This window comes from Bufo bufo, unplaced genomic scaffold (assembly GCF_905171765.1).
Source record: "Bufo bufo unplaced genomic scaffold, aBufBuf1.1, whole genome shotgun sequence".
In the NCBI taxonomy this organism is placed as follows: Eukaryota; Metazoa; Chordata; class Amphibia; order Anura; family Bufonidae; genus Bufo; species Bufo bufo.
Genome location: NW_024400540.1, coordinates 1 through 27,468, shown reverse-complemented (window position 1 = coordinate 27,468; position 27,468 = coordinate 1). Strand labels below are relative to the sequence as shown.

Genomic DNA, 27,468 nt, shown 5'->3' with positions numbered 1-27,468 from the left:
TCTATGCCTAGTTTAAATTCACTTTTTCAACCGCTCACTTGCTTCATTGCATTGGCTTTCTCTCTCCTGCTCTTTAACCCTTGCAAAACCCCAGTATGCTTGTTAGCCTCCTGCCCACCACCATTCTTGCTTCTTACTTTTGAGACTAGGATTCACTTCCATAGTACCCATGCCTCCCGCAGGGCTGGAGGCAATCACCGCTAACCTGCAGGCTCATTTACAGCGCCACACCAGCACAACATCCTTGCGGGCAATACGCCCTAGCAAAGAGAAGACTGCTGAAAAAGCAGCTTGCTTGCAATCAATCGTTTGCACCCATCTCACCTTCTTCCTTCAAAGGGGCATCCCGGCCAGAAGCAGTTATCGCCACCCACTGGACAGATGATAACTGCTAGCTGGGTGAGGGAGCGACCCCTGGGAGCCCACCCAAAGGCGCACGGGCGAGAATTGCTTCTGCCCGGAATACCCCTTTTCATTCACCTCCGGACACCTCGCTCCATCCCAACTTGCAGCTCCGCCTTTCAAAGCTGGAATCATTTCTTGGCCTGCGGAAAGCCTGTCCTGAGCGTTTTTACAGACACCTGCTGCTGGGGCGCTACGACGGCAAATCTTTCATGGCTGAAAAGAGACACCTGTCGGCATGAGGAGGGGTGGGGTATGGGGGGGCGGGTCTTAACCCATTGGCCGTTCAGACCCTTCCCTTAATAGGCCAGAGTGGCGCTGTGCCGGAATTCACGGCTCGAAAGCTCCTGACTGTGTTAGGCGTTTTGCCATGCCCCCAACCAGATGTCCCTCGATGCTGGACAGAGGGGAAGGAAGTCCGTCGCTGAAGTCCCGAGGGCGTTGGCCGTTTAGCGCTGGGCCGGCGCTACCTCCTGTTCCTGGCCAGTCCTCGGCTCACCAAGCGTGCGCGCCGCTTCGTCTCCGTGCAAGCTCAAGGAAGGCTGCCTGGGCGACGGGACAGGCGGTGTCTACCGGCCATGCCACCCTGGGTACGCCTGATCTCGTCCGATCTCAGAAGCAAAGCAGGGTTGGGCTCGGTCAGTACTTGGATGGGAGACCTCCAGGGAAGAGCGGGTGCTGTAGACCGTCTGCGCTTCCTCGTTTACATTTTTGTCATCTCCCGCTCAGATCGGCCAGCATGGATCGACGCCGCTACGCACAGCGACTTGACGCTTCCCAGAGGAGAAAAACGCAAGAGGCCTCGGGGACGGTTTGGCTGCTAATGGCTTCTCCCCGAGCCTCCCCTGCAGGCCTCCCACCTAGCTCTGGGTCCAGGCTGCCAAGGCCTGATCATAACCTCCCGGTAGCCTGGCATTTGGAAATTAAAGGGTTAAAGGCAGCTGGGCCAGGCTTTGGGGCGGGTGCCTGCCCGTTTATGGCCGGCCAGCAGAAGGAATGTCCCCCTCTGCTAAGGGGAACTGTGTGTAAGAGAGCCATTGAGTGGGTGAGCACATGCAGGCCAGGAGGTGGCCAGAGGTGGGGGGAGTTTCGGCTAAGGCCTTGTAAAGAGGTAGGCAGACGGGAGAGGTGGCTGGCGTGGGACTAGAAGCGGCTAGCTGGGCGCGGGCACTTCCTAGGCGCTCTGCGCTGCAGACAGGCTTTAGGGAGCAAAAAAAGGAAGAGAAAAGAAAGAAGAAAAAGGCCTAGTGTTCAGCCCTGGAAATGCCTGCCAGACTGCAAAGGAGAAGAGCAGCAAGTGAGAGGCTTGCTTCCGCCTACGGCCACACCACCCTGAACACGGCCGATCTCGTCTGATCTCGGAAGCAAAGCAGGGTCGGGCCTGGTTAGTACTTGGATGGGAGACCGCCTGGGAATACCAGGTGCTGTAGGCTTTTTACTTTTGCTTTTGCTTTTCCTCACGTCAACCAGCAGGGGTCACTCTCCTCTATGCCTAGTTTAAATTCACTTTTTCAACCGCTCACTTGCTTCATTGCATTGGCTTTCTCTCTCCTGCTCTTTAACCCTTGCAAAACCCCAGTATGCTTGTTAGCCTCCTGCCCACCACCATTCTTGCTTCTTACTTTTGAGACTAGGATTCACTTCCATAGTACCCATGCCTCCCGCAGGGCTGGAGGCAATCACCGCTAACCTGCAGGCTCATTTACAGCGCCACACCAGCACAACATCCTTGCGGGCAATACGCCCTAGCAAAGAGAAGACTGCTGAAAAAGCAGCTTGCTTGCAATCAATCGTTTGCACCCATCTCACCTTCTTCCTTCAAAGGGGCATCCCGGCCAGAAGCAGTTATCGCCACCCACTGGACAGATGATAACTGCTAGCTGGGTGAGGGAGCGACCCCTGGGAGCCCACCCAAAGGCGCACGGGCGAGAATTGCTTCTGCCCGGAATACCCCTTTTCATTCACCTCCGGACACCTCGCTCCATCCCAACTTGCAGCTCCGCCTTTCAAAGCTGGAATCATTTCTTGGCCTGCGGAAAGCCTGTCCTGAGCGTTTTTACAGACACCTGCTGCTGGGGCGCTACGACGGCAAATCTTTCATGGCTGAAAAGAGACACCTGTCGGCATGAGGAGGGGTGGGGTATGGGGGGGCGGGTCTTAACCCATTGGCCGTTCAGACCCTTCCCTTAATAGGCCAGAGTGGCGCTGTGCCGGAATTCACGGCTCGAAAGCTCCTGACTGTGTTAGGCGTTTTGCCATGCCCCCAACCAGATGTCCCTCGATGCTGGACAGAGGGGAAGGAAGTCCGTCGCTGAAGTCCCGAGGGCGTTGGCCGTTTAGCGCTGGGCCGGCGCTACCTCCTGTTCCTGGCCAGTCCTCGGCTCACCAAGCGTGCGCGCCGCTTCGTCTCCGTGCAAGCTCAAGGAAGGCTGCCTGGGCGACGGGACAGGCGGTGTCTACCGGCCATGCCACCCTGGGTACGCCTGATCTCGTCCGATCTCAGAAGCAAAGCAGGGTTGGGCTCGGTCAGTACTTGGATGGGAGACCTCCAGGGAAGAGCGGGTGCTGTAGACCGTCTGCGCTTCCTCGTTTACATTTTTGTCATCTCCCGCTCAGATCGGCCAGCATGGATCGACGCCGCTACGCACAGCGACTTGACGCTTCCCAGAGGAGAAAAACGCAAGAGGCCTCGGGGACGGTTTGGCTGCTAATGGCTTCTCCCCGAGCCTCCCCTGCAGGCCTCCCACCTAGCTCTGGGTCCAGGCTGCCAAGGCCTGATCATAACCTCCCGGTAGCCTGGCATTTGGAAATTAAAGGGTTAAAGGCAGCTGGGCCAGGCTTTGGGGCGGGTGCCTGCCCGTTTATGGCCGGCCAGCAGAAGGAATGTCCCCCTCTGCTAAGGGGAACTGTGTGTAAGAGAGCCATTGAGTGGGTGAGCACATGCAGGCCAGGAGGTGGCCAGAGGTGGGGGGAGTTTCGGCTAAGGCCTTGTAAAGAGGTAGGCAGACGGGAGAGGTGGCTGGCGTGGGACTAGAAGCGGCTAGCTGGGCGCGGGCACTTCCTAGGCGCTCTGCGCTGCAGACAGGCTTTAGGGAGCAAAAAAAGGAAGAGAAAAGAAAGAAGAAAAAGGCCTAGTGTTCAGCCCTGGAAATGCCTGCCAGACTGCAAAGGAGAAGAGCAGCAAGTGAGAGGCTTGCTTCCGCCTACGGCCACACCACCCTGAACACGCCGATCTCGTCTGATCTCGGAAGCTAAGCAGGGTCGGGCCTGGTTAGTACTTGGATGGGAGACCGCCTGGGAATACCAGGTGCTGTAGGCTTTTTACTTTTGCTTTTGCTTTTCCTCACGTCAACCAGCAGGGGTCACTCTCCTCTATGCCTAGTTTAAATTCACTTTTTCAACCGCTCACTTGCTTCATTGCATTGGCTTTCTCTCTCCTGCTCTTTAACCCTTGCAAAACCCCAGTATGCTTGTTAGCCTCCTGCCCACCACCATTCTTGCTTCTTACTTTTGAGACTAGGATTCACTTCCATAGTACCCATGCCTCCCGCAGGGCTGGAGGCAATCACCGCTAACCTGCAGGCTCATTTACAGCGCCACACCAGCACAACATCCTTGCGGGCAATACGCCCTAGCAAAGAGAAGACTGCTGAAAAAGCAGCTTGCTTGCAATCAATCGTTTGCACCCATCTCACCTTCTTCCTTCAAAGGGGCATCCCGGCCAGAAGCAGTTATCGCCACCCACTGGACAGATGATAACTGCTAGCTGGGTGAGGGAGCGACCCCTGGGAGCCCACCCAAAGGCGCACGGGCGAGAATTGCTTCTGCCCGGAATACCCCTTTTCATTCACCTCCGGACACCTCGCTCCATCCCAACTTGCAGCTCCGCCTTTCAAAGCTGGAATCATTTCTTGGCCTGCGGAAAGCCTGTCCTGAGCGTTTTTACAGACACCTGCTGCTGGGGCGCTACGACGGCAAATCTTTCATGGCTGAAAAGAGACACCTGTCGGCATGAGGAGGGGTGGGGTATGGGGGGGCGGGTCTTAACCCATTGGCCGTTCAGACCCTTCCCTTAATAGGCCAGAGTGGCGCTGTGCCGGAATTCACGGCTCGAAAGCTCCTGACTGTGTTAGGCGTTTTGCCATGCCCCCAACCAGATGTCCCTCGATGCTGGACAGAGGGGAAGGAAGTCCGTCGCTGAAGTCCCGAGGGCGTTGGCCGTTTAGCGCTGGGCCGGCGCTACCTCCTGTTCCTGGCCAGTCCTCGGCTCACCAAGCGTGCGCGCCGCTTCGTCTCCGTGCAAGCTCAAGGAAGGCTGCCTGGGCGACGGGACAGGCGGTGTCTACCGGCCATGCCACCCTGGGTACGCCTGATCTCGTCCGATCTCAGAAGCAAAGCAGGGTTGGGCTCGGTCAGTACTTGGATGGGAGACCTCCAGGGAAGAGCGGGTGCTGTAGACCGTCTGCGCTTCCTCGTTTACATTTTTGTCATCTCCCGCTCAGATCGGCCAGCATGGATCGACGCCGCTACGCACAGCGACTTGACGCTTCCCAGAGGAGAAAAACGCAAGAGGCCTCGGGGACGGTTTGGCTGCTAATGGCTTCTCCCCGAGCCTCCCCTGCAGGCCTCCCACCTAGCTCTGGGTCCAGGCTGCCAAGGCCTGATCATAACCTCCCGGTAGCCTGGCATTTGGAAATTAAAGGGTTAAAGGCAGCTGGGCCAGGCTTTGGGGCGGGTGCCTGCCCGTTTATGGCCGGCCAGCAGAAGGAATGTCCCCCTCTGCTAAGGGGAACTGTGTGTAAGAGAGCCATTGAGTGGGTGAGCACATGCAGGCCAGGAGGTGGCCAGAGGTGGGGGGAGTTTCGGCTAAGGCCTTGTAAAGAGGTAGGCAGACGGGAGAGGTGGCTGGCGTGGGACTAGAAGCGGCTAGCTGGGCGCGGGCACTTCCTAGGCGCTCTGCGCTGCAGACAGGCTTTAGGGAGCAAAAAAAGGAAGAGAAAAGAAAGAAGAAAAAGGCCTAGTGTTCAGCCCTGGAAATGCCTGCCAGACTGCAAAGGAGAAGAGCAGCAAGTGAGAGGCTTGCTTCCGCCTACGGCCACACCACCCTGAACACGCCCGATCTCGTCTGATCTCGGAAGCTAAGCAGGGTCGGGCCTGGTTAGTACTTGGATGGGAGACCGCCTGGGAATACCAGGTGCTGTAGGCTTTTTACTTTTGCTTTTGCTTTTCCTCACGTCAACCAGCAGGGGTCACTCTCCTCTATGCCTAGTTTAAATTCACTTTTTCAACCGCTCACTTGCTTCATTGCATTGGCTTTCTCTCTCCTGCTCTTTAACCCTTGCAAAACCCCAGTATGCTTGTTAGCCTCCTGCCCACCACCATTCTTGCTTCTTACTTTTGAGACTAGGATTCACTTCCATAGTACCCATGCCTCCCGCAGGGCTGGAGGCAATCACCGCTAACCTGCAGGCTCATTTACAGCGCCACACCAGCACAACATCCTTGCGGGCAATACGCCCTAGCAAAGAGAAGACTGCTGAAAAAGCAGCTTGCTTGCAATCAATCGTTTGCACCCATCTCACCTTCTTCCTTCAAAGGGGCATCCCGGCCAGAAGCAGTTATCGCCACCCACTGGACAGATGATAACTGCTAGCTGGGTGAGGGAGCGACCCCTGGGAGCCCACCCAAAGGCGCACGGGCGAGAATTGCTTCTGCCCGGAATACCCCTTTTCATTCACCTCCGGACACCTCGCTCCATCCCAACTTGCAGCTCCGCCTTTCAAAGCTGGAATCATTTCTTGGCCTGCGGAAAGCCTGTCCTGAGCGTTTTTACAGACACCTGCTGCTGGGGCGCTACGACGGCAAATCTTTCATGGCTGAAAAGAGACACCTGTCGGCATGAGGAGGGGTGGGGTATGGGGGGGCGGGTCTTAACCCATTGGCCGTTCAGACCCTTCCCTTAATAGGCCAGAGTGGCGCTGTGCCGGAATTCACGGCTCGAAAGCTCCTGACTGTGTTAGGCGTTTTGCCATGCCCCCAACCAGATGTCCCTCGATGCTGGACAGAGGGGAAGGAAGTCCGTCGCTGAAGTCCCGAGGGCGTTGGCCGTTTAGCGCTGGGCCGGCGCTACCTCCTGTTCCTGGCCAGTCCTCGGCTCACCAAGCGTGCGCGCCGCTTCGTCTCCGTGCAAGCTCAAGGAAGGCTGCCTGGGCGACGGGACAGGCGGTGTCTACCGGCCATGCCACCCTGGGTACGCCTGATCTCGTCCGATCTCAGAAGCAAAGCAGGGTTGGGCTCGGTCAGTACTTGGATGGGAGACCTCCAGGGAAGAGCGGGTGCTGTAGACCGTCTGCGCTTCCTCGTTTACATTTTTGTCATCTCCCGCTCAGATCGGCCAGCATGGATCGACGCCGCTACGCACAGCGACTTGACGCTTCCCAGAGGAGAAAAACGCAAGAGGCCTCGGGGACGGTTTGGCTGCTAATGGCTTCTCCCCGAGCCTCCCCTGCAGGCCTCCCACCTAGCTCTGGGTCCAGGCTGCCAAGGCCTGATCATAACCTCCCGGTAGCCTGGCATTTGGAAATTAAAGGGTTAAAGGCAGCTGGGCCAGGCTTTGGGGCGGGTGCCTGCCCGTTTATGGCCGGCCAGCAGAAGGAATGTCCCCCTCTGCTAAGGGGAACTGTGTGTAAGAGAGCCATTGAGTGGGTGAGCACATGCAGGCCAGGAGGTGGCCAGAGGTGGGGGGAGTTTCGGCTAAGGCCTTGTAAAGAGGTAGGCAGACGGGAGAGGTGGCTGGCGTGGGACTAGAAGCGGCTAGCTGGGCGCGGGCACTTCCTAGGCGCTCTGCGCTGCAGACAGGCTTTAGGGAGCAAAAAAAGGAAGAGAAAAGAAAGAAGAAAAAGGCCTAGTGTTCAGCCCTGGAAATGCCTGCCAGACTGCAAAGGAGAAGAGCAGCAAGTGAGAGGCTTGCTTCCGCCTACGGCCACACCACCCTGAACACGCCTGATCTCGTCTGATCTCGGAAGCTAAGCAGGGGCGGGCCTGGTTAGTACTTGGATGGGAGACCGCCTGGGAATACCAGGTGCTGTAGGCTTTTTACTTTTGCTTTTGCTTTTCCTCACGTCAACCAGCAGGGGTCACTCTCCTCTATGCCTAGTTTAAATTCACTTTTTCAACCGCTCACTTGCTTCATTGCATTGGCTTTCTCTCTCCTGCTCTTTAACCCTTGCAAAACCCCAGTATGCTTGTTAGCCTCCTGCCCACCACCATTCTTGCTTCTTACTTTTGAGACTAGGATTCACTTCCATAGTACCCATGCCTCCCGCAGGGCTGGAGGCAATCACCGCTAACCTGCAGGCTCATTTACAGCGCCACACCAGCACAACATCCTTGCGGGCAATACGCCCTAGCAAAGAGAAGACTGCTGAAAAAGCAGCTTGCTTGCAATCAATCGTTTGCACCCATCTCACCTTCTTCCTTCAAAGGGGCATCCCGGCCAGAAGCAGTTATCGCCACCCACTGGACAGATGATAACTGCTAGCTGGGTGAGGGAGCGACCCCTGGGAGCCCACCCAAAGGCGCACGGGCGAGAATTGCTTCTGCCCGGAATACCCCTTTTCATTCACCTCCGGACACCTCGCTCCATCCCAACTTGCAGCTCCGCCTTTCAAAGCTGGAATCATTTCTTGGCCTGCGGAAAGCCTGTCCTGAGCGTTTTTACAGACACCTGCTGCTGGGGCGCTACGACGGCAAATCTTTCATGGCTGAAAAGAGACACCTGTCGGCATGAGGAGGGGTGGGGTATGGGGGGGCGGGTCTTAACCCATTGGCCGTTCAGACCCTTCCCTTAATAGGCCAGAGTGGCGCTGTGCCGGAATTCACGGCTCGAAAGCTCCTGACTGTGTTAGGCGTTTTGCCATGCCCCCAACCAGATGTCCCTCGATGCTGGACAGAGGGGAAGGAAGTCCGTCGCTGAAGTCCCGAGGGCGTTGGCCGTTTAGCGCTGGGCCGGCGCTACCTCCTGTTCCTGGCCAGTCCTCGGCTCACCAAGCGTGCGCGCCGCTTCGTCTCCGTGCAAGCTCAAGGAAGGCTGCCTGGGCGACGGGACAGGCGGTGTCTACCGGCCATGCCACCCTGGGTACGCCTGATCTCGTCCGATCTCAGAAGCAAAGCAGGGTTGGGCTCGGTCAGTACTTGGATGGGAGACCTCCAGGGAAGAGCGGGTGCTGTAGACCGTCTGCGCTTCCTCGTTTACATTTTTGTCATCTCCCGCTCAGATCGGCCAGCATGGATCGACGCCGCTACGCACAGCGACTTGACGCTTCCCAGAGGAGAAAAACGCAAGAGGCCTCGGGGACGGTTTGGCTGCTAATGGCTTCTCCCCGAGCCTCCCCTGCAGGCCTCCCACCTAGCTCTGGGTCCAGGCTGCCAAGGCCTGATCATAACCTCCCGGTAGCCTGGCATTTGGAAATTAAAGGGTTAAAGGCAGCTGGGCCAGGCTTTGGGGCGGGTGCCTGCCCGTTTATGGCCGGCCAGCAGAAGGAATGTCCCCCTCTGCTAAGGGGAACTGTGTGTAAGAGAGCCATTGAGTGGGTGAGCACATGCAGGCCAGGAGGTGGCCAGAGGTGGGGGGAGTTTCGGCTAAGGCCTTGTAAAGAGGTAGGCAGACGGGAGAGGTGGCTGGCGTGGGACTAGAAGCGGCTAGCTGGGCGCGGGCACTTCCTAGGCGCTCTGCGCTGCAGACAGGCTTTAGGGAGCAAAAAAAGGAAGAGAAAAGAAAGAAGAAAAAGGCCTAGTGTTCAGCCCTGGAAATGCCTGCCAGACTGCAAAGGAGAAGAGCAGCAAGTGAGAGGCTTGCTTCCGCCTACGGCCACACCACCCTGAACACGCCCGATCTCGTCTGATCTCGGAAGCTAAGCAGGGTCGGGCCTGGTTAGTACTTGGATGGGAGACCGCCTGGGAATACCAGGTGCTGTAGGCTTTTTACTTTTGCTTTTGCTTTTCCTCACGTCAACCAGCAGGGGTCACTCTCCTCTATGCCTAGTTTAAATTCACTTTTTCAACCGCTCACTTGCTTCATTGCATTGGCTTTCTCTCTCCTGCTCTTTAACCCTTGCAAAACCCCAGTATGCTTGTTAGCCTCCTGCCCACCACCATTCTTGCTTCTTACTTTTGAGACTAGGATTCACTTCCATAGTACCCATGCCTCCCGCAGGGCTGGAGGCAATCACCGCTAACCTGCAGGCTCATTTACAGCGCCACACCAGCACAACATCCTTGCGGGCAATACGCCCTAGCAAAGAGAAGACTGCTGAAAAAGCAGCTTGCTTGCAATCAATCGTTTGCACCCATCTCACCTTCTTCCTTCAAAGGGGCATCCCGGCCAGAAGCAGTTATCGCCACCCACTGGACAGATGATAACTGCTAGCTGGGTGAGGGAGCGACCCCTGGGAGCCCACCCAAAGGCGCACGGGCGAGAATTGCTTCTGCCCGGAATACCCCTTTTCATTCACCTCCGGACACCTCGCTCCATCCCAACTTGCAGCTCCGCCTTTCAAAGCTGGAATCATTTCTTGGCCTGCGGAAAGCCTGTCCTGAGCGTTTTTACAGACACCTGCTGCTGGGGCGCTACGACGGCAAATCTTTCATGGCTGAAAAGAGACACCTGTCGGCATGAGGAGGGGTGGGGTATGGGGGGGCGGGTCTTAACCCATTGGCCGTTCAGACCCTTCCCTTAATAGGCCAGAGTGGCGCTGTGCCGGAATTCACGGCTCGAAAGCTCCTGACTGTGTTAGGCGTTTTGCCATGCCCCCAACCAGATGTCCCTCGATGCTGGACAGAGGGGAAGGAAGTCCGTCGCTGAAGTCCCGAGGGCGTTGGCCGTTTAGCGCTGGGCCGGCGCTACCTCCTGTTCCTGGCCAGTCCTCGGCTCACCAAGCGTGCGCGCCGCTTCGTCTCCGTGCAAGCTCAAGGAAGGCTGCCTGGGCGACGGGACAGGCGGTGTCTACCGGCCATGCCACCCTGGGTACGCCTGATCTCGTCCGATCTCAGAAGCAAAGCAGGGTTGGGCTCGGTCAGTACTTGGATGGGAGACCTCCAGGGAAGAGCGGGTGCTGTAGACCGTCTGCGCTTCCTCGTTTACATTTTTGTCATCTCCCGCTCAGATCGGCCAGCATGGATCGACGCCGCTACGCACAGCGACTTGACGCTTCCCAGAGGAGAAAAACGCAAGAGGCCTCGGGGACGGTTTGGCTGCTAATGGCTTCTCCCCGAGCCTCCCCTGCAGGCCTCCCACCTAGCTCTGGGTCCAGGCTGCCAAGGCCTGATCATAACCTCCCGGTAGCCTGGCATTTGGAAATTAAAGGGTTAAAGGCAGCTGGGCCAGGCTTTGGGGCGGGTGCCTGCCCGTTTATGGCCGGCCAGCAGAAGGAATGTCCCCCTCTGCTAAGGGGAACTGTGTGTAAGAGAGCCATTGAGTGGGTGAGCACATGCAGGCCAGGAGGTGGCCAGAGGTGGGGGGAGTTTCGGCTAAGGCCTTGTAAAGAGGTAGGCAGACGGGAGAGGTGGCTGGCGTGGGACTAGAAGCGGCTAGCTGGGCGCGGGCACTTCCTAGGCGCTCTGCGCTGCAGACAGGCTTTAGGGAGCAAAAAAAGGAAGAGAAAAGAAAGAAGAAAAAGGCCTAGTGTTCAGCCCTGGAAATGCCTGCCAGACTGCAAAGGAGAAGAGCAGCAAGTGAGAGGCTTGCTTCCGCCTACGGCCACACCACCCTGAACACGCCCGATCTCGTCTGATCTCGGAAGCTAAGCAGGGTCGGGCCTGGTTAGTACTTGGATGGGAGACCGCCTGGGAATACCAGGTGCTGTAGGCTTTTTACTTTTGCTTTTGCTTTTCCTCACGTCAACCAGCAGGGGTCACTCTCCTCTATGCCTAGTTTAAATTCACTTTTTCAACCGCTCACTTGCTTCATTGCATTGGCTTTCTCTCTCCTGCTCTTTAACCCTTGCAAAACCCCAGTATGCTTGTTAGCCTCCTGCCCACCACCATTCTTGCTTCTTACTTTTGAGACTAGGATTCACTTCCATAGTACCCATGCCTCCCGCAGGGCTGGAGGCAATCACCGCTAACCTGCAGGCTCATTTACAGCGCCACACCAGCACAACATCCTTGCGGGCAATACGCCCTAGCAAAGAGAAGACTGCTGAAAAAGCAGCTTGCTTGCAATCAATCGTTTGCACCCATCTCACCTTCTTCCTTCAAAGGGGCATCCCGGCCAGAAGCAGTTATCGCCACCCACTGGACAGATGATAACTGCTAGCTGGGTGAGGGAGCGACCCCTGGGAGCCCACCCAAAGGCGCACGGGCGAGAATTGCTTCTGCCCGGAATACCCCTTTTCATTCACCTCCGGACACCTCGCTCCATCCCAACTTGCAGCTCCGCCTTTCAAAGCTGGAATCATTTCTTGGCCTGCGGAAAGCCTGTCCTGAGCGTTTTTACAGACACCTGCTGCTGGGGCGCTACGACGGCAAATCTTTCATGGCTGAAAAGAGACACCTGTCGGCATGAGGAGGGGTGGGGTATGGGGGGGCGGGTCTTAACCCATTGGCCGTTCAGACCCTTCCCTTAATAGGCCAGAGTGGCGCTGTGCCGGAATTCACGTCTCGAAAGCTCCTGACTGTGTTAGGCGTTTTGCCATGCCCCCAACCAGATGTCCCTCGATGCTGGACAGAGGGGAAGGAAGTCCGTCGCTGAAGTCCCGAGGGCGTTGGCCGTTTAGCGCTGGGCCGGCGCTACCTCCTGTTCCTGGCCAGTCCTCGGCTCACCAAGCGTGCGCGCCGCTTCGTCTCCGTGCAAGCTCAAGGAAGGCTGCCTGGGCGACGGGACAGGCGGTGTCTACCGGCCATGCCACCCTGGGTACGCCTGATCTCGTCCGATCTCAGAAGCAAAGCAGGGTTGGGCTCGGTCAGTACTTGGATGGGAGACCTCCAGGGAAGAGCGGGTGCTGTAGACCGTCTGCGCTTCCTCGTTTACATTTTTGTCATCTCCCGCTCAGATCGGCCAGCATGGATCGACGCCGCTACGCACAGCGACTTGACGCTTCCCAGAGGAGAAAAACGCAAGAGGCCTCGGGGACGGTTTGGCTGCTAATGGCTTCTCCCCGAGCCTCCCCTGCAGGCCTCCCACCTAGCTCTGGGTCCAGGCTGCCAAGGCCTGATCATAACCTCCCGGTAGCCTGGCATTTGGAAATTAAAGGGTTAAAGGCAGCTGGGCCAGGCTTTGGGGCGGGTGCCTGCCCGTTTATGGCCGGCCAGCAGAAGGAATGTCCCCCTCTGCTAAGGGGAACTGTGTGTAAGAGAGCCATTGAGTGGGTGAGCACATGCAGGCCAGGAGGTGGCCAGAGGTGGGGGGAGTTTCGGCTAAGGCCTTGTAAAGAGGTAGGCAGACGGGAGAGGTGGCTGGCGTGGGACTAGAAGCGGCTAGCTGGGCGCGGGCACTTCCTAGGCGCTCTGCGCTGCAGACAGGCTTTAGGGAGCAAAAAAAGGAAGAGAAAAGAAAGAAGAAAAAGGCCTAGTGTTCAGCCCTGGAAATGCCTGCCAGACTGCAAAGGAGAAGAGCAGCAAGTGAGAGGCTTGCTTCCGCCTACGGCCACACCACCCTGAACACGCCCGATCTCGTCTGATCTCGGAAGCTAAGCAGGGTCGGGCTAGGGTGACCACGTGTCCCGGTTTGCCCGGGATCGTCCCGTAATTTACATTTTTGTCCCGTGTCCCGGGAGCCTTCAAACCGGGACAATAGAGAGTCCCGGAATCAACTGCCTGGTGCCTGCCAGTCTGCAACATTCACTGCCGCTGCTGCCGGGCCTGCCGCAGACCGCAGTGCTGTTGTAACTTGTAATTAATTCATCCTAAATCACTGGTTGCTACGGCTGCCCCGCTTGGCGTGTAGCAACCAGTGACGTCACCATGTCCCGCTCTCTCTGCGGCTCCGACTCCACCCCCACCACCCGCACCCGCTCAGCTGCCGTCTCAGTGATCCAGGGGCCCCGCCCATTAGACATGGAAGCCCCGCCTCTTCCCGTGTGACCTCATTCCTACCAGGAACAGCACCGTACAGTGACAGTCAGGACCGGAGCCCGGTGTCGGGAGCCGCAGCAATGGGGAAGGCGGATTTCCTCACACCAAAGGCGATCGCCAACCGCATCAAATCGTAAGGTCTGCAGAAGCTGAGATGGTACTGCGTCTGCCACTGCCAGATGTGCCAGAAGCAGTGCCGGGACGAGGTGAGCTGCCTCCTGTGGTCTGAGAGGACATTGATGAAGGAGACAGAGAGTGAGGGGACACTAATAAAGGAGACACACAGAGAACTGAGGGGACACTAATAAAGGGGACACACAGAGAACTGAGGGGACACTAATAAAGGAAACACACAGAGAACTGAGGGGACACTAATAAAGGAGACTCTCCTTTATTAGTGTCCCCTCAGTTCTCTGTGTGTCTCCTTTATTAGTGTCCCCTCAGTTCTCTGTGTGTCCCCTTTATTAGTGTCCCCTCAGTTCTCTGTGTGTCTCCTTTATTAGTGTCCCCTCAGTTCTCTGTGTGTCTCCTTAGACACACAGAGAACTGAGGGGACACTAATAAAGGAGACACACAGAGAACTGAGGGGACACTAATAAAGGAGACTCTCCTTTATTAGTGTCCCCTCAGTTCTCTGTGTGTCTCCTTTATTAGTGTCCCCTCAGGTGAAACAGGATCAGACATGTTTATAGCAATCTCAAGCATAACTTCGATGCAATGAACTTGCCAGCGTAAGTACAAAGTACGCCGCTGTCACTAAGTGACTTAATTTTTTAAAAAAAGTATCAAAAATCATATTTTTTGGGGAGTGGACATGGGTGCGGGGGGGCCGGGGCGGGTGTCCCTGAATGGCAGTTTGGAAATGTGGTCACCCTAGTCGGGCCTGGTTAGTACTTGGATGGGAGACCGCCTGGGAATACCAGGTGCTGTAGGCTTTTTACTTTTGCTTTTGCTTTTCCTCACGTCAACCAGCAGGGGTCACTCTCCTCTATGCCTAGTTTAAATTCACTTTTTCAACCGCTCACTTGCTTCATTGCATTGGCTTTCTCTCTCCTGCTCTTTAACCCTTGCAAAACCCCAGTATGCTTGTTAGCCTCCTGCCCACCACCATTCTTGCTTCTTACTTTTGAGACTAGGATTCACTTCCATAGTACCCATGCCTCCCGCAGGGCTGGAGGCAATCACCGCTAACCTGCAGGCTCATTTACAGCGCCACACCAGCACAACATCCTTGCGGGCAATACGCCCTAGCAAAGAGAAGACTGCTGAAAAAGCAGCTTGCTTGCAATCAATCGTTTGCACCCATCTCACCTTCTTCCTTCAAAGGGGCATCCCGGCCAGAAGCAGTTATCGCCACCCACTGGACAGATGATAACTGCTAGCTGGGTGAGGGAGCGACCCCTGGGAGCCCACCCAAAGGCGCACGGGCGAGAATTGCTTCTGCCCGGAATACCCCTTTTCATTCACCTCCGGACACCTCGCTCCATCCCAACTTGCAGCTCCGCCTTTCAAAGCTGGAATCATTTCTTGGCCTGCGGAAAGCCTGTCCTGAGCGTTTTTACAGACACCTGCTGCTGGGGCGCTACGACGGCAAATCTTTCATGGCTGAAAAGAGACACCTGTCGGCATGAGGAGGGGTGGGGTATGGGGGGGCGGGTCTTAACCCATTGGCCGTTCAGACCCTTCCCTTAATAGGCCAGAGTGGCGCTGTGCCGGAATTCACGGCTCGAAAGCTCCTGACTGTGTTAGGCGTTTTGCCATGCCCCCAACCAGATGTCCCTCGATGCTGGACAGAGGGGAAGGAAGTCCGTCGCTGAAGTCCCGAGGGCGTTGGCCGTTTAGCGCTGGGCCGGCGCTACCTCCTGTTCCTGGCCAGTCCTCGGCTCACCAAGCGTGCGCGCCGCTTCGTCTCCGTGCAAGCTCAAGGAAGGCTGCCTGGGCGACGGGACAGGCGGTGTCTACCGGCCATGCCACCCTGGGTACGCCTGATCTCGTCCGATCTCAGAAGCAAAGCAGGGTTGGGCTCGGTCAGTACTTGGATGGGAGACCTCCAGGGAAGAGCGGGTGCTGTAGACCGTCTGCGCTTCCTCGTTTACATTTTTGTCATCTCCCGCTCAGATCGGCCAGCATGGATCGACGCCGCTACGCACAGCGACTTGACGCTTCCCAGAGGAGAAAAACGCAAGAGGCCTCGGGGACGGTTTGGCTGCTAATGGCTTCTCCCCGAGCCTCCCCTGCAGGCCTCCCACCTAGCTCTGGGTCCAGGCTGCCAAGGCCTGATCATAACCTCCCGGTAGCCTGGCATTTGGAAATTAAAGGGTTAAAGGCAGCTGGGCCAGGCTTTGGGGCGGGTGCCTGCCCGTTTATGGCCGGCCAGCAGAAGGAATGTCCCCCTCTGCTAAGGGGAACTGTGTGTAAGAGAGCCATTGAGTGGGTGAGCACATGCAGGCCAGGAGGTGGCCAGAGGTGGGGGGAGTTTCGGCTAAGGCCTTGTAAAGAGGTAGGCAGACGGGAGAGGTGGCTGGCGTGGGACTAGAAGCGGCTAGCTGGGCGCGGGCACTTCCTAGGCGCTCTGCGCTGCAGACAGGCTTTAGGGAGCAAAAAAAGGAAGAGAAAAGAAAGAAGAAAAAGGCCTAGTGTTCAGCCCTGGAAATGCCTGCCAGACTGCAAAGGAGAAGAGCAGCAAGTGAGAGGCTTGCTTCCGCCTACGGCCACACCACCCTGAACACGCCCGATCTCGTCTGATCTCGGAAGCTAAGCAGGGTCGGGCCTGGTTAGTACTTGGATGGGAGACCGCCTGGGAATACCAGGTGCTGTAGGCTTTTTACTTTTGCTTTTGCTTTTCCTCACGTCAACCAGCAGGGGTCACTCTCCTCTATGCCTAGTTTAAATTCACTTTTTCAACCGCTCACTTGCTTCATTGCATTGGCTTTCTCTCTCCTGCTCTTTAACCCTTGCAAAACCCCAGTATGCTTGTTAGCCTCCTGCCCACCACCATTCTTGCTTCTTACTTTTGAGACTAGGATTCACTTCCATAGTACCCATGCCTCCCGCAGGGCTGGAGGCAATCACCGCTAACCTGCAGGCTCATTTACAGCGCCACACCAGCACAACATCCTTGCGGGCAATACGCCCTAGCAAAGAGAAGACTGCTGAAAAAGCAGCTTGCTTGCAATCAATCGTTTGCACCCATCTCACCTTCTTCCTTCAAAGGGGCATCCCGGCCAGAAGCAGTTATCGCCACCCACTGGACAGATGATAACTGCTAGCTGGGTGAGGGAGCGACCCCTGGGAGCCCACCCAAAGGCGCACGGGCGAGAATTGCTTCTGCCCGGAATACCCCTTTTCATTCACCTCCGGACACCTCGCTCCATCCCAACTTGCAGCTCCGCCTTTCAAAGCTGGAATCATTTCTTGGCCTGCGGAAAGCCTGTCCTGAGCGTTTTTACAGACACCTGCTGCTGGGGCGCTACGACGGCAAATCTTTCATGGCTGAAAAGAGACACCTGTCGGCATGAGGAGGGGTGGGGTATGGGGGGGCGGGTCTTAACCCATTGGCCGTTCAGACCCTTCCCTTAATAGGCCAGAGTGGCGCTGTGCCGGAATTCACGGCTCGAAAGCTCCTGACTGTGTTAGGCGTTTTGCCATGCCCCCAACCAGATGTCCCTCGATGCTGGACAGAGGGGAAGGAAGTCCGTCGCTGAAGTCCCGAGGGCGTTGGCCGTTTAGCGCTGGGCCGGCGCTACCTCCTGTTCCTGGCCAGTCCTCGGCTCACCAAGCGTGCGCGCCGCTTCGTCTCCGTGCAAGCTCAAGGAAGGCTGCCTGGGCGACGGGACAGGCGGTGTCTACCGGCCATGCCACCCTGGGTACGCCTGATCTCGTCCGATCTCAGAAGCAAAGCAGGGTTGGGCTCGGTCAGTACTTGGATGGGAGACCTCCAGGGAAGAGCGGGTGCTGTAGACCGTCTGCGCTTCCTCGTTTACATTTTTGTCATCTCCCGCTCAGATCGGCCAGCATGGATCGACGCCGCTACGCACAGCGACTTGACGCTTCCCAGAGGAGAAAAACGCAAGAGGCCTCGGGGACGGTTTGGCTGCTAATGGCTTCTCCCCGAGCCTCCCCTGCAGGCCTCCCACCTAGCTCTGGGTCCAGGCTGCCAAGGCCTGATCATAACCTCCCGGTAGCCTGGCATTTGGAAATTAAAGGGTTAAAGGCAGCTGGGCCAGGCTTTGGGGCGGGTGCCTGCCCGTTTATGGCCGGCCAGCAGAAGGAATGTCCCCCTCTGCTAAGGGGAACTGTGTGTAAGAGAGCCATTGAGTGGGTGAGCACATGCAGGCCAGGAGGTGGCCAGAGGTGGGGGGAGTTTCGGCTAAGGCCTTGTAAAGAGGTAGGCAGACGGGAGAGGTGGCTGGCGTGGGACTAGAAGCGGCTAGCTGGGCGCGGGCACTTCCTAGGCGCTCTGCGCTGCAGACAGGCTTTAGGGAGCAAAAAAAGGAAGAGAAAAGAAAGAAGAAAAAGGCCTAGTGTTCAGCCCTGGAAATGCCTGCCAGACTGCAAAGGAGAAGAGCAGCAAGTGAGAGGCTTGCTTCCGCCTACGGCCACACCACCCTGAACACGCCCGATCTCGTCTGATCTCGGAAGCTAAGCAGGGGCGGGCCTGGTTAGTACTTGGATGGGAGACCGCCTGGGAATACCAGGTGCTGTAGGCTTTTTACTTTTGCTTTTGCTTTTCCTCACGTCAACCAGCAGGGGTCACTCTCCTCTATGCCTAGTTTAAATTCACTTTTTCAACCGCTCACTTGCTTCATTGCATTGGCTTTCTCTCTCCTGCTCTTTAACCCTTGCAAAACCCCAGTATGCTTGTTAGCCTCCTGCCCACCACCATTCTTGCTTCTTACTTTTGAGACTAGGATTCACTTCCATAGTACCCATGCCTCCCGCAGGGCTGGAGGCAATCACCGCTAACCTGCAGGCTCATTTACAGCGCCACACCAGCACAACATCCTTGCGGGCAATACGCCCTAGCAAAGAGAAGACTGCTGAAAAAGCAGCTTGCTTGCAATCAATCGTTTGCACCCATCTCACCTTCTTCCTTCAAAGGGGCATCCCGGCCAGAAGCAGTTATCGCCACCCACTGGACAGATGATAACTGCTAGCTGGGTGAGGGAGCGACCCCTGGGAGCCCACCCAAAGGCGCACGGGCGAGAATTGCTTCTGCCCGGAATACCCCTTTTCATTCACCTCCGGACACCTCGCTCCATCCCAACTTGCAGCTCCGCCTTTCAAAGCTGGAATCATTTCTTGGCCTGCGGAAAGCCTGTCCTGAGCGTTTTTACAGACACCTGCTGCTGGGGCGCTACGACGGCAAATCTTTCATGGCTGAAAAGAGACACCTGTCGGCATGAGGAGGGGTGGGGTATGGGGGGGCGGGTCTTAACCCATTGGCCGTTCAGACCCTTCCCTTAATAGGCCAGAGTGGCGCTGTGCCGGAATTCACGGCTCGAAAGCTCCTGACTGTGTTAGGCGTTTTGCCATGCCCCCAACCAGATGTCCCTCGATGCTGGACAGAGGGGAAGGAAGTCCGTCGCTGAAGTCCCGAGGGCGTTGGCCGTTTAGCGCTGGGCCGGCGCTACCTCCTGTTCCTGGCCAGTCCTCGGCTCACCAAGCGTGCGCGCCGCTTCGTCTCCGTGCAAGCTCAAGGAAGGCTGCCTGGGCGACGGGACAGGCGGTGTCTACCGGCCATGCCACCCTGGGTACGCCTGATCTCGTCCGATCTCAGAAGCAAAGCAGGGTTGGGCTCGGTCAGTACTTGGATGGGAGACCTCCAGGGAAGAGCGGGTGCTGTAGACCGTCTGCGCTTCCTCGTTTACATTTTTGTCATCTCCCGCTCAGATCGGCCAGCATGGATCGACGCCGCTACGCACAGCGACTTGACGCTTCCCAGAGGAGAAAAACGCAAGAGGCCTCGGGGACGGTTTGGCTGCTAATGGCTTCTCCCCGAGCCTCCCCTGCAGGCCTCCCACCTAGCTCTGGGTCCAGGCTGCCAAGGCCTGATCATAACCTCCCGGTAGCCTGGCATTTGGAAATTAAAGGGTTAAAGGCAGCTGGGCCAGGCTTTGGGGCGGGTGCCTGCCCGTTTATGGCCGGCCAGCAGAAGGAATGTCCCCCTCTGCTAAGGGGAACTGTGTGTAAGAGAGCCATTGAGTGGGTGAGCACATGCAGGCCAGGAGGTGGCCAGAGGTGGGGGGAGTTTCGGCTAAGGCCTTGTAAAGAGGTAGGCAGACGGGAGAGGTGGCTGGCGTGGGACTAGAAGCGGCTAGCTGGGCGCGGGCACTTCCTAGGCGCTCTGCGCTGCAGACAGGCTTTAGGGAGCAAAAAAAGGAAGAGAAAAGAAAGAAGAAAAAGGCCTAGTGTTCAGCCCTGGAAATGCCTGCCAGACTGCAAAGGAGAAGAGCAGCAAGTGAGAGGCTTGCTTCCGCCTACGGCCACACCACCCTGAACACGCCCGATCTCGTCTGATCTCGGAAGCTAAGCAGGGGCGGGCCTGGTTAGTACTTGGATGGGAGACCGCCTGGGAATACCAGGTGCTGTAGGCTTTTTACTTTTGCTTTTGCTTTTCCTCACGTCAACCAGCAGGGGTCACTCTCCTCTATGCCTAGTTTAAATTCACTTTTTCAACCGCTCACTTGCTTCATTGCATTGGCTTTCTCTCTCCTGCTCTTTAACCCTTGCAAAACCCCAGTATGCTTGTTAGCCTCCTGCCCACCACCATTCTTGCTTCTTACTTTTGAGACTAGGATTCACTTCCATAGTACCCATGCCTCCCGCAGGGCTGGAGGCAATCACCGCTAACCTGCAGGCTCATTTACAGCGCCACACCAGCACAACATCCTTGCGGGCAATACGCCCTAGCAAAGAGAAGACTGCTGAAAAAGCAGCTTGCTTGCAATCAATCGTTTGCACCCATCTCACCTTCTTCCTTCAAAGGGGCATCCCGGCCAGAAGCAGTTATCGCCACCCACTGGACAGATGATAACTGCTAGCTGGGTGAGGGAGCGACCCCTGGGAGCCCACCCAAAGGCGCACGGGCGAGAATTGCTTCTGCCCGGAATACCCCTTTTCATTCACCTCCGGACACCTCGCTCCATCCCAACTTGCAGCTCCGCCTTTCAAAGCTGGAATCATTTCTTGGCCTGCGGAAAGCCTGTCCTGAGCGTTTTTACAGACACCTGCTGCTGGGGCGCTACGACGGCAAATCTTTCATGGCTGAAAAGAGACACCTGTCGGCATGAGGAGGGGTGGGGTATGGGGGGGCGGGTCTTAACCCATTGGCCGTTCAGACCCTTCCCTTAATAGGCCAGAGTGGCGCTGTGCCGGAATTCACGGCTCGAAAGCTCCTGACTGTGTTAGGCGTTTTGCCATGCCCCCAACCAGATGTCCCTCGATGCTGGACAGAGGGGAAGGAAGTCCGTCGCTGAAGTCCCGAGGGCGTTGGCCGTTTAGCGCTGGGCCGGCGCTACCTCCTGTTCCTGGCCAGTCCTCGGCTCACCAAGCGTGCGCGCCGCTTCGTCTCCGTGCAAGCTCAAGGAAGGCTGCCTGGGCGACGGGACAGGCGGTGTCTACCGGCCATGCCACCCTGGGTACGCCTGATCTCGTCCGATCTCAGAAGCAAAGCAGGGTTGGGCTCGGTCAGTACTTGGATGGGAGACCTCCAGGGAAGAGCGGGTGCTGTAGACCGTCTGCGCTTCCTCGTTTACATTTTTGTCATCTCCCGCTCAGATCGGCCAGCATGGATCGACGCCGCTACGCACAGCGACTTGACGCTTCCCAGAGGAGAAAAACGCAAGAGGCCTCGGGGACGGTTTGGCTGCTAATGGCTTCTCCCCGAGCCTCCCCTGCAGGCCTCCCACCTAGCTCTGGGTCCAGGCTGCCAAGGCCTGATCATAACCTCCCGGTAGCCTGGCATTTGGAAATTAAAGGGTTAAAGGCAGCTGGGCCAGGCTTTGGGGCGGGTGCCTGCCCGTTTATGGCCGGCCAGCAGAAGGAATGTCCCCCTCTGCTAAGGGGAACTGTGTGTAAGAGAGCCATTGAGTGGGTGAGCACATGCAGGCCAGGAGGTGGCCAGAGGTGGGGGGAGTTTCGGCTAAGGCCTTGTAAAGAGGTAGGCAGACGGGAGAGGTGGCTGGCGTGGGACTAGAAGCGGCTAGCTGGGCGCGGGCACTTCCTAGGCGCTCTGCGCTGCAGACAGGCTTTAGGGAGCAAAAAAAGGAAGAGAAAAGAAAGAAGAAAAAGGCCTAGTGTTCAGCCCTGGAAATGCCTGCCAGACTGCAAAGGAGAAGAGCAGCAAGTGAGAGGCTTGCTTCCGCCTACGGCCACACCACCCTGAACACGCCCGATCTCGTCTGATCTCGGAAGCTAAGCAGGGGCGGGCCTGGTTAGTACTTGGATGGGAGACCGCCTGGGAATACCAGGTGCTGTAGGCTTTTTACTTTTGCTTTTGCTTTTCCTCACGTCAACCAGCAGGGGTCACTCTCCTCTATGCCTAGTTTAAATTCACTTTTTCAACCGCTCACTTGCTTCATTGCATTGGCTTTCTCTCTCCTGCTCTTTAACCCTTGCAAAACCCCAGTATGCTTGTTAGCCTCCTGCCCACCACCATTCTTGCTTCTTACTTTTGAGACTAGGATTCACTTCCATAGTACCCATGCCTCCCGCAGGGCTGGAGGCAATCACCGCTAACCTGCAGGCTCATTTACAGCGCCACACCAGCACAACATCCTTGCGGGCAATACGCCCTAGCAAAGAGAAGACTGCTGAAAAAGCAGCTTGCTTGCAATCAATCGTTTGCACCCATCTCACCTTCTTCCTTCAAAGGGGCATCCCGGCCAGAAGCAGTTATCGCCACCCACTGGACAGATGATAACTGCTAGCTGGGTGAGGGAGCGACCCCTGGGAGCCCACCCAAAGGCGCACGGGCGAGAATTGCTTCTGCCCGGAATACCCCTTTTCATTCACCTCCGGACACCTCGCTCCATCCCAACTTGCAGCTCCGCCTTTCAAAGCTGGAATCATTTCTTGGCCTGCGGAAAGCCTGTCCTGAGCGTTTTTACAGACACCTGCTGCTGGGGCGCTACGACGGCAAATCTTTCATGGCTGAAAAGAGACACCTGTCGGCATGAGGAGGGGTGGGGTATGGGGGGGCGGGTCTTAACCCATTGGCCGTTCAGACCCTTCCCTTAATAGGCCAGAGTGGCGCTGTGCCGGAATTCACGTCTCGAAAGCTCCTGACTGTGTTAGGCGTTTTGCCATGCCCCCAACCAGATGTCCCTCGATGCTGGACAGAGGGGAAGGAAGTCCGTCGCTGAAGTCCCGAGGGCGTTGGCCGTTTAGCGCTGGGCCGGCGCTACCTCCTGTTCCTGGCCAGTCCTCGGCTCACCAAGCGTGCGCGCCGCTTCGTCTCCGTGCAAGCTCAAGGAAGGCTGCCTGGGCGACGGGACAGGCGGTGTCTACCGGCCATGCCACCCTGGGTACGCCTGATCTCGTCCGATCTCAGAAGCAAAGCAGGGTTGGGCTCGGTCAGTACTTGGATGGGAGACCTCCAGGGAAGAGCGGGTGCTGTAGACCGTCTGCGCTTCCTCGCTTACATTTTTGTCATCTCCCGCTCAGATCGGCCAGCATGGATCGACGCCGCTACGCACAGCGACTTGACGCTTCCCAGAGGAGAAAAACGCAAGAGGCCTCGGGGACGGTTTGGCTGCTAATGGCTTCTCCCCGAGCCTCCCCTGCAGGCCTCCCACCTAGCTCTGGGTCCAGGCTACCAAGACCTGATCATAACCTCCCGGTAGCCTGGCATTTGGAAATTAAAGGGTTAAAGGCAGTTGGGCCAGGCTTTGGGGCGGGTGCCTGCCCGTTTATGGCCGGCCAGCAGAAGGAATGTCCCCCTCTGCTAAGGGGAACTGTGTGTAAGAGAGCCATTGAGTGGGTGAGCACATGCAGGCCAGGAGGTGGCCAGAGGTGGGGGGAGTTTCGGCTAAGGCCTTGTAAAGAGGTAGGCAGACGGGAGAGGTGGCTGGCGTGGGACTAGAAGCGGCTAGCTGGGCGCGGGCACTTCCTAGGCGCTCTGCGCTGCAGACAGGCTTTAGGGAGCAAAAAAAGGAAGAGAAAAGAAAGAAGAAAAAGGCCTAGTGTTCAGCCCTGGAAATGCCTGCCAGACTGCAAAGGAGAAGAGCAGCAAGTGAGAGGCTTGCTTCCGCCTACGGCCACACCACCCTGAACACGCCCGATCTCGTCTGATCTCGGAAGCTAAGCAGGGTCGGGCCTGGTTAGTACTTGGATGGGAGACCGCCTGGGAATACCAGGTGCTGTAGGCTTTTTACTTTTGCTTTTGCTTTTCCTCACGTCAACCAGCAGGGGTCACTCTCCTCTATGCCTAGTTTAAATTCACTTTTTCAACCGCTCACTTGCTTCATTGCATTGGCTTTCTCTCTCCTGCTCTTTAACCCTTGCAAAACCCCAGTATGCTTGTTAGCCTCCTGCCCACCACCATTCTTGCTTCTTACTTTTGAGACTAGGATTCACTTCCATAGTACCCATGCCTCCCGCAGGGCTGGAGGCAATCACCGCTAACCTGCAGGCTCATTTACAGCGCCACACCAGCACAACATCCTTGCGGGCAATACGCCCTAGCAAAGAGAAGACTGCTGAAAAAGCAGCTTGCTTGCAATCAATCGTTTGCACCCATCTCACCTTCTTCCTTCAAAGGGGCATCCCGGCCAGAAGCAGTTATCGCCACCCACTGGACAGATGATAACTGCTAGCTGGGTGAGGGAGCGACCCCTGGGAGCCCACCCAAAGGCGCACGGGCGAGAATTGCTTCTGCCCGGAATACCCCTTTTCATTCACCTCCGGACACCTCGCTCCATCCCAACTTGCAGCTCCGCCTTTCAAAGCTGGAATCATTTCTTGGCCTGCGGAAAGCCTGTCCTGAGCGTTTTTACAGACACCTGCTGCTGGGGCGCTACGACGGCAAATCTTTCATGGCTGAAAAGAGACACCTGTCGGCATGAGGAGGGGTGGGGTATGGGGGGGCGGGTCTTAACCCATTGGCCGTTCAGACCCTTCCCTTAATAGGCCAGAGTGGCGCTGTGCCGGAATTCACGGCTCGAAAGCTCCTGACTGTGTTAGGCGTTTTGCCATGCCCCCAACCAGATGTCCCTCGATGCTGGACAGAGGGGAAGGAAGTCCGTCGCTGAAGTCCCGAGGGCGTTGGCCGTTTAGCGCTGGGCCGGCGCTACCTCCTGTTCCTGGCCAGTCCTCGGCTCACCAAGCGTGCGCGCCGCTTCGTCTCCGTGCAAGCTCAAGGAAGGCTGCCTGGGCGACGGGACAGGCGGTGTCTACCGGCCATGCCACCCTGGGTACGCCTGATCTCGTCCGATCTCAGAAGCAAAGCAGGGTTGGGCTCGGTCAGTACTTGGATGGGAGACCTCCAGGGAAGAGCGGGTGCTGTAGACCGTCTGCGCTTCCTCGTTTACATTTTTGTCATCTCCCGCTCAGATCGGCCAGCATGGATCGACGCCGCTACGCACAGCGACTTGACGCTTCCCAGAGGAGAAAAACGCAAGAGGCCTCGGGGACGGTTTGGCTGCTAATGGCTTCTCCCCGAGCCTCCCCTGCAGGCCTCCCACCTAGCTCTGGGTCCAGGCTGCCAAGGCCTGATCATAACCTCCCGGTAGCCTGGCATTTGGAAATTAAAGGGTTAAAGGCAGCTGGGCCAGGCTTTGGGGCGGGTGCCTGCCCGTTTATGGCCGGCCAGCAGAAGGAATGTCCCCCTCTGCTAAGGGGAACTGTGTGTAAGAGAGCCATTGAGTGGGTGAGCACATGCAGGCCAGGAGGTGGCCAGAGGTGGGGGGAGTTTCGGCTAAGGCCTTGTAAAGAGGTAGGCAGACGGGAGAGGTGGCTGGCGTGGGACTAGAAGCGGCTAGCTGGGCGCGGGCACTTCCTAGGCGCTCTGCGCTGCAGACAGGCTTTAGGGAGCAAAAAAAGGAAGAGAAAAGAAAGAAGAAAAAGGCCTAGTGTTCAGCCCTGGAAATGCCTGCCAGACTGCAAAGGAGAAGAGCAGCAAGTGAGAGGCTTGCTTCCGCCTACGGCCACACCACCCTGAACACGCCCGATCTCGTCTGATCTCGGAAGCTAAGCAGGGGCGGGCCTGGTTAGTACTTGGATGGGAGACCGCCTGGGAATACCAGGTGCTGTAGGCTTTTTACTTTTGCTTTTGCTTTTCCTCACGTCAACCAGCAGGGGTCACTCTCCTCTATGCCTAGTTTAAATTCACTTTTTCAACCGCTCACTTGCTTCATTGCATTGGCTTTCTCTCTCCTGCTCTTTAACCCTTGCAAAACCCCAGTATGCTTGTTAGCCTCCTGCCCACCACCATTCTTGCTTCTTACTTTTGAGACTAGGATTCACTTCCATAGTACCCATGCCTCCCGCAGGGCTGGAGGCAATCACCGCTAACCTGCAGGCTCATTTACAGCGCCACACCAGCACAACATCCTTGCGGGCAATACGCCCTAGCAAAGAGAAGACTGCTGAAAAAGCAGCTTGCTTGCAATCAATCGTTTGCACCCATCTCACCTTCTTCCTTCAAAGGGGCATCCCGGCCAGAAGCAGTTATCGCCACCCACTGGACAGATGATAACTGCTAGCTGGGTGAGGGAGCGACCCCTGGGAGCCCACCCAAAGGCGCACGGGCGAGAATTGCTTCTGCCCGGAATACCCCTTTTCATTCACCTCCGGACACCTCGCTCCATCCCAACTTGCAGCTCCGCCTTTCAAAGCTGGAATCATTTCTTGGCCTGCGGAAAGCCTGTCCTGAGCGTTTTTACAGACACCTGCTGCTGGGGCGCTACGACGGCAAATCTTTCATGGCTGAAAAGAGACACCTGTCGGCATGAGGAGGGGTGGGGTATGGGGGGGCGGGTCTTAACCCATTGGCCGTTCAGACCCTTCCCTTAATAGGCCAGAGTGGCGCTGTGCCGGAATTCACGGCTCGAAAGCTCCTGACTGTGTTAGGCGTTTTGCCATGCCCCCAACCAGATGTCCCTCGATGCTGGACAGAGGGGAAGGAAGTCCGTCGCTGAAGTCCCGAGGGCGTTGGCCGTTTAGCGCTGGGCCGGCGCTACCTCCTGTTCCTGGCCAGTCCTCGGCTCACCAAGCGTGCGCGCCGCTTCGTCTCCGTGCAAGCTCAAGGAAGGCTGCCTGGGCGACGGGACAGGCGGTGTCTACCGGCCATGCCACCCTGGGTACGCCTGATCTCGTCCGATCTCAGAAGCAAAGCAGGGTTGGGCTCGGTCAGTACTTGGATGGGAGACCTCCAGGGAAGAGCGGGTGCTGTAGACCGTCTGCGCTTCCTCGTTTACATTTTTGTCATCTCCCGCTCAGATCGGCCAGCATGGATCGACGCCGCTACGCACAGCGACTTGACGCTTCCCAGAGGAGAAAAACGCAAGAGGCCTCGGGGACGGTTTGGCTGCTAATGGCTTCTCCCCGAGCCTCCCCTGCAGGCCTCCCACCTAGCTCTGGGTCCAGGCTGCCAAGGCCTGATCATAACCTCCCGGTAGCCTGGCATTTGGAAATTAAAGGGTTAAAGGCAGCTGGGCCAGGCTTTGGGGCGGGTGCCTGCCCGTTTATGGCCGGCCAGCAGAAGGAATGTCCCCCTCTGCTAAGGGGAACTGTGTGTAAGAGAGCCATTGAGTGGGTGAGCACATGCAGGCCAGGAGGTGGCCAGAGGTGGGGGGAGTTTCGGCTAAGGCCTTGTAAAGAGGTAGGCAGACGGGAGAGGTGGCTGGCGTGGGACTAGAAGCGGCTAGCTGGGCGCGGGCACTTCCTAGGCGCTCTGCGCTGCAGACAGGCTTTAGGGAGCAAAAAAAGGAAGAGAAAAGAAAGAAGAAAAAGGCCTAGTGTTCAGCCCTGGAAATGCCTGCCAGACTGCAAAGG

General features: G+C 57.1%; 12 non-coding genes and 14 pseudogenes across 12 annotated transcripts; all 26 read left to right on the top strand.

Moving 5' to 3' along the window:
* Window positions 1-969: 969 nt before the first annotated feature.
* Window positions 970-1,089, top strand: LOC120984407 (annotated as a pseudogene).
* Window positions 1,090-1,716: 627 nt separating this feature from the next.
* Window positions 1,717-1,835, top strand: LOC120984390. The gene has a single exon (XR_005775254.1). It is a non-coding gene; the product is annotated as a 5S ribosomal RNA (ribosomal RNA).
* A 1,021-nt stretch (window positions 1,836-2,856) lies between these two features.
* LOC120984405 lies at window positions 2,857-2,976 on the top strand (annotated as a pseudogene).
* A 627-nt stretch (window positions 2,977-3,603) lies between these two features.
* On the top strand, window positions 3,604-3,721 carry LOC120984391. Its single transcript, XR_005775255.1, has one exon. It is a non-coding gene; the product is annotated as a 5S ribosomal RNA (ribosomal RNA).
* Window positions 3,722-4,742: 1,021 nt separating this feature from the next.
* On the top strand, window positions 4,743-4,862 carry LOC120984404 (annotated as a pseudogene).
* Window positions 4,863-5,489: 627 nt separating this feature from the next.
* LOC120984409 lies at window positions 5,490-5,608 on the top strand. Its single transcript, XR_005775259.1, has one exon. It is a non-coding gene; the product is annotated as a 5S ribosomal RNA (ribosomal RNA).
* Window positions 5,609-6,629: 1,021 nt separating this feature from the next.
* On the top strand, window positions 6,630-6,749 carry LOC120984403 (annotated as a pseudogene).
* A 627-nt stretch (window positions 6,750-7,376) lies between these two features.
* Window positions 7,377-7,495, top strand: LOC120984389. Its single transcript, XR_005775253.1, has one exon. It is a non-coding gene; the product is annotated as a 5S ribosomal RNA (ribosomal RNA).
* Window positions 7,496-8,516: 1,021 nt separating this feature from the next.
* LOC120984402 lies at window positions 8,517-8,636 on the top strand (annotated as a pseudogene).
* Window positions 8,637-9,263: 627 nt separating this feature from the next.
* Window positions 9,264-9,382, top strand: LOC120984408. The gene has a single exon (XR_005775258.1). It is a non-coding gene; the product is annotated as a 5S ribosomal RNA (ribosomal RNA).
* A 1,021-nt stretch (window positions 9,383-10,403) lies between these two features.
* On the top strand, window positions 10,404-10,523 carry LOC120984401 (annotated as a pseudogene).
* Window positions 10,524-11,150: 627 nt separating this feature from the next.
* LOC120984406 lies at window positions 11,151-11,269 on the top strand. Its single transcript, XR_005775257.1, has one exon. It is a non-coding gene; the product is annotated as a 5S ribosomal RNA (ribosomal RNA).
* Window positions 11,270-12,290: 1,021 nt separating this feature from the next.
* Window positions 12,291-12,410, top strand: LOC120984400 (annotated as a pseudogene).
* Window positions 12,411-15,429: 3,019 nt separating this feature from the next.
* Window positions 15,430-15,549, top strand: LOC120984399 (annotated as a pseudogene).
* Window positions 15,550-16,176: 627 nt separating this feature from the next.
* On the top strand, window positions 16,177-16,295 carry LOC120984395. Its single transcript, XR_005775256.1, has one exon. It is a non-coding gene; the product is annotated as a 5S ribosomal RNA (ribosomal RNA).
* A 1,021-nt stretch (window positions 16,296-17,316) lies between these two features.
* Window positions 17,317-17,436, top strand: LOC120984398 (annotated as a pseudogene).
* Window positions 17,437-18,063: 627 nt separating this feature from the next.
* LOC120984388 lies at window positions 18,064-18,182 on the top strand. The gene has a single exon (XR_005775252.1). It is a non-coding gene; the product is annotated as a 5S ribosomal RNA (ribosomal RNA).
* A 1,021-nt stretch (window positions 18,183-19,203) lies between these two features.
* On the top strand, window positions 19,204-19,323 carry LOC120984397 (annotated as a pseudogene).
* Window positions 19,324-19,950: 627 nt separating this feature from the next.
* LOC120984387 lies at window positions 19,951-20,069 on the top strand. Its single transcript, XR_005775251.1, has one exon. It is a non-coding gene; the product is annotated as a 5S ribosomal RNA (ribosomal RNA).
* Window positions 20,070-21,090: 1,021 nt separating this feature from the next.
* On the top strand, window positions 21,091-21,210 carry LOC120984396 (annotated as a pseudogene).
* A 627-nt stretch (window positions 21,211-21,837) lies between these two features.
* LOC120984386 lies at window positions 21,838-21,956 on the top strand. Its single transcript, XR_005775250.1, has one exon. It is a non-coding gene; the product is annotated as a 5S ribosomal RNA (ribosomal RNA).
* Window positions 21,957-22,977: 1,021 nt separating this feature from the next.
* LOC120984394 lies at window positions 22,978-23,097 on the top strand (annotated as a pseudogene).
* Window positions 23,098-23,724: 627 nt separating this feature from the next.
* LOC120984384 lies at window positions 23,725-23,843 on the top strand. Its single transcript, XR_005775248.1, has one exon. It is a non-coding gene; the product is annotated as a 5S ribosomal RNA (ribosomal RNA).
* Window positions 23,844-24,864: 1,021 nt separating this feature from the next.
* On the top strand, window positions 24,865-24,984 carry LOC120984393 (annotated as a pseudogene).
* Window positions 24,985-25,611: 627 nt separating this feature from the next.
* LOC120984385 lies at window positions 25,612-25,730 on the top strand. Its single transcript, XR_005775249.1, has one exon. It is a non-coding gene; the product is annotated as a 5S ribosomal RNA (ribosomal RNA).
* A 1,021-nt stretch (window positions 25,731-26,751) lies between these two features.
* Window positions 26,752-26,871, top strand: LOC120984392 (annotated as a pseudogene).
* Window positions 26,872-27,468: the final 597 nt, after the last annotated feature.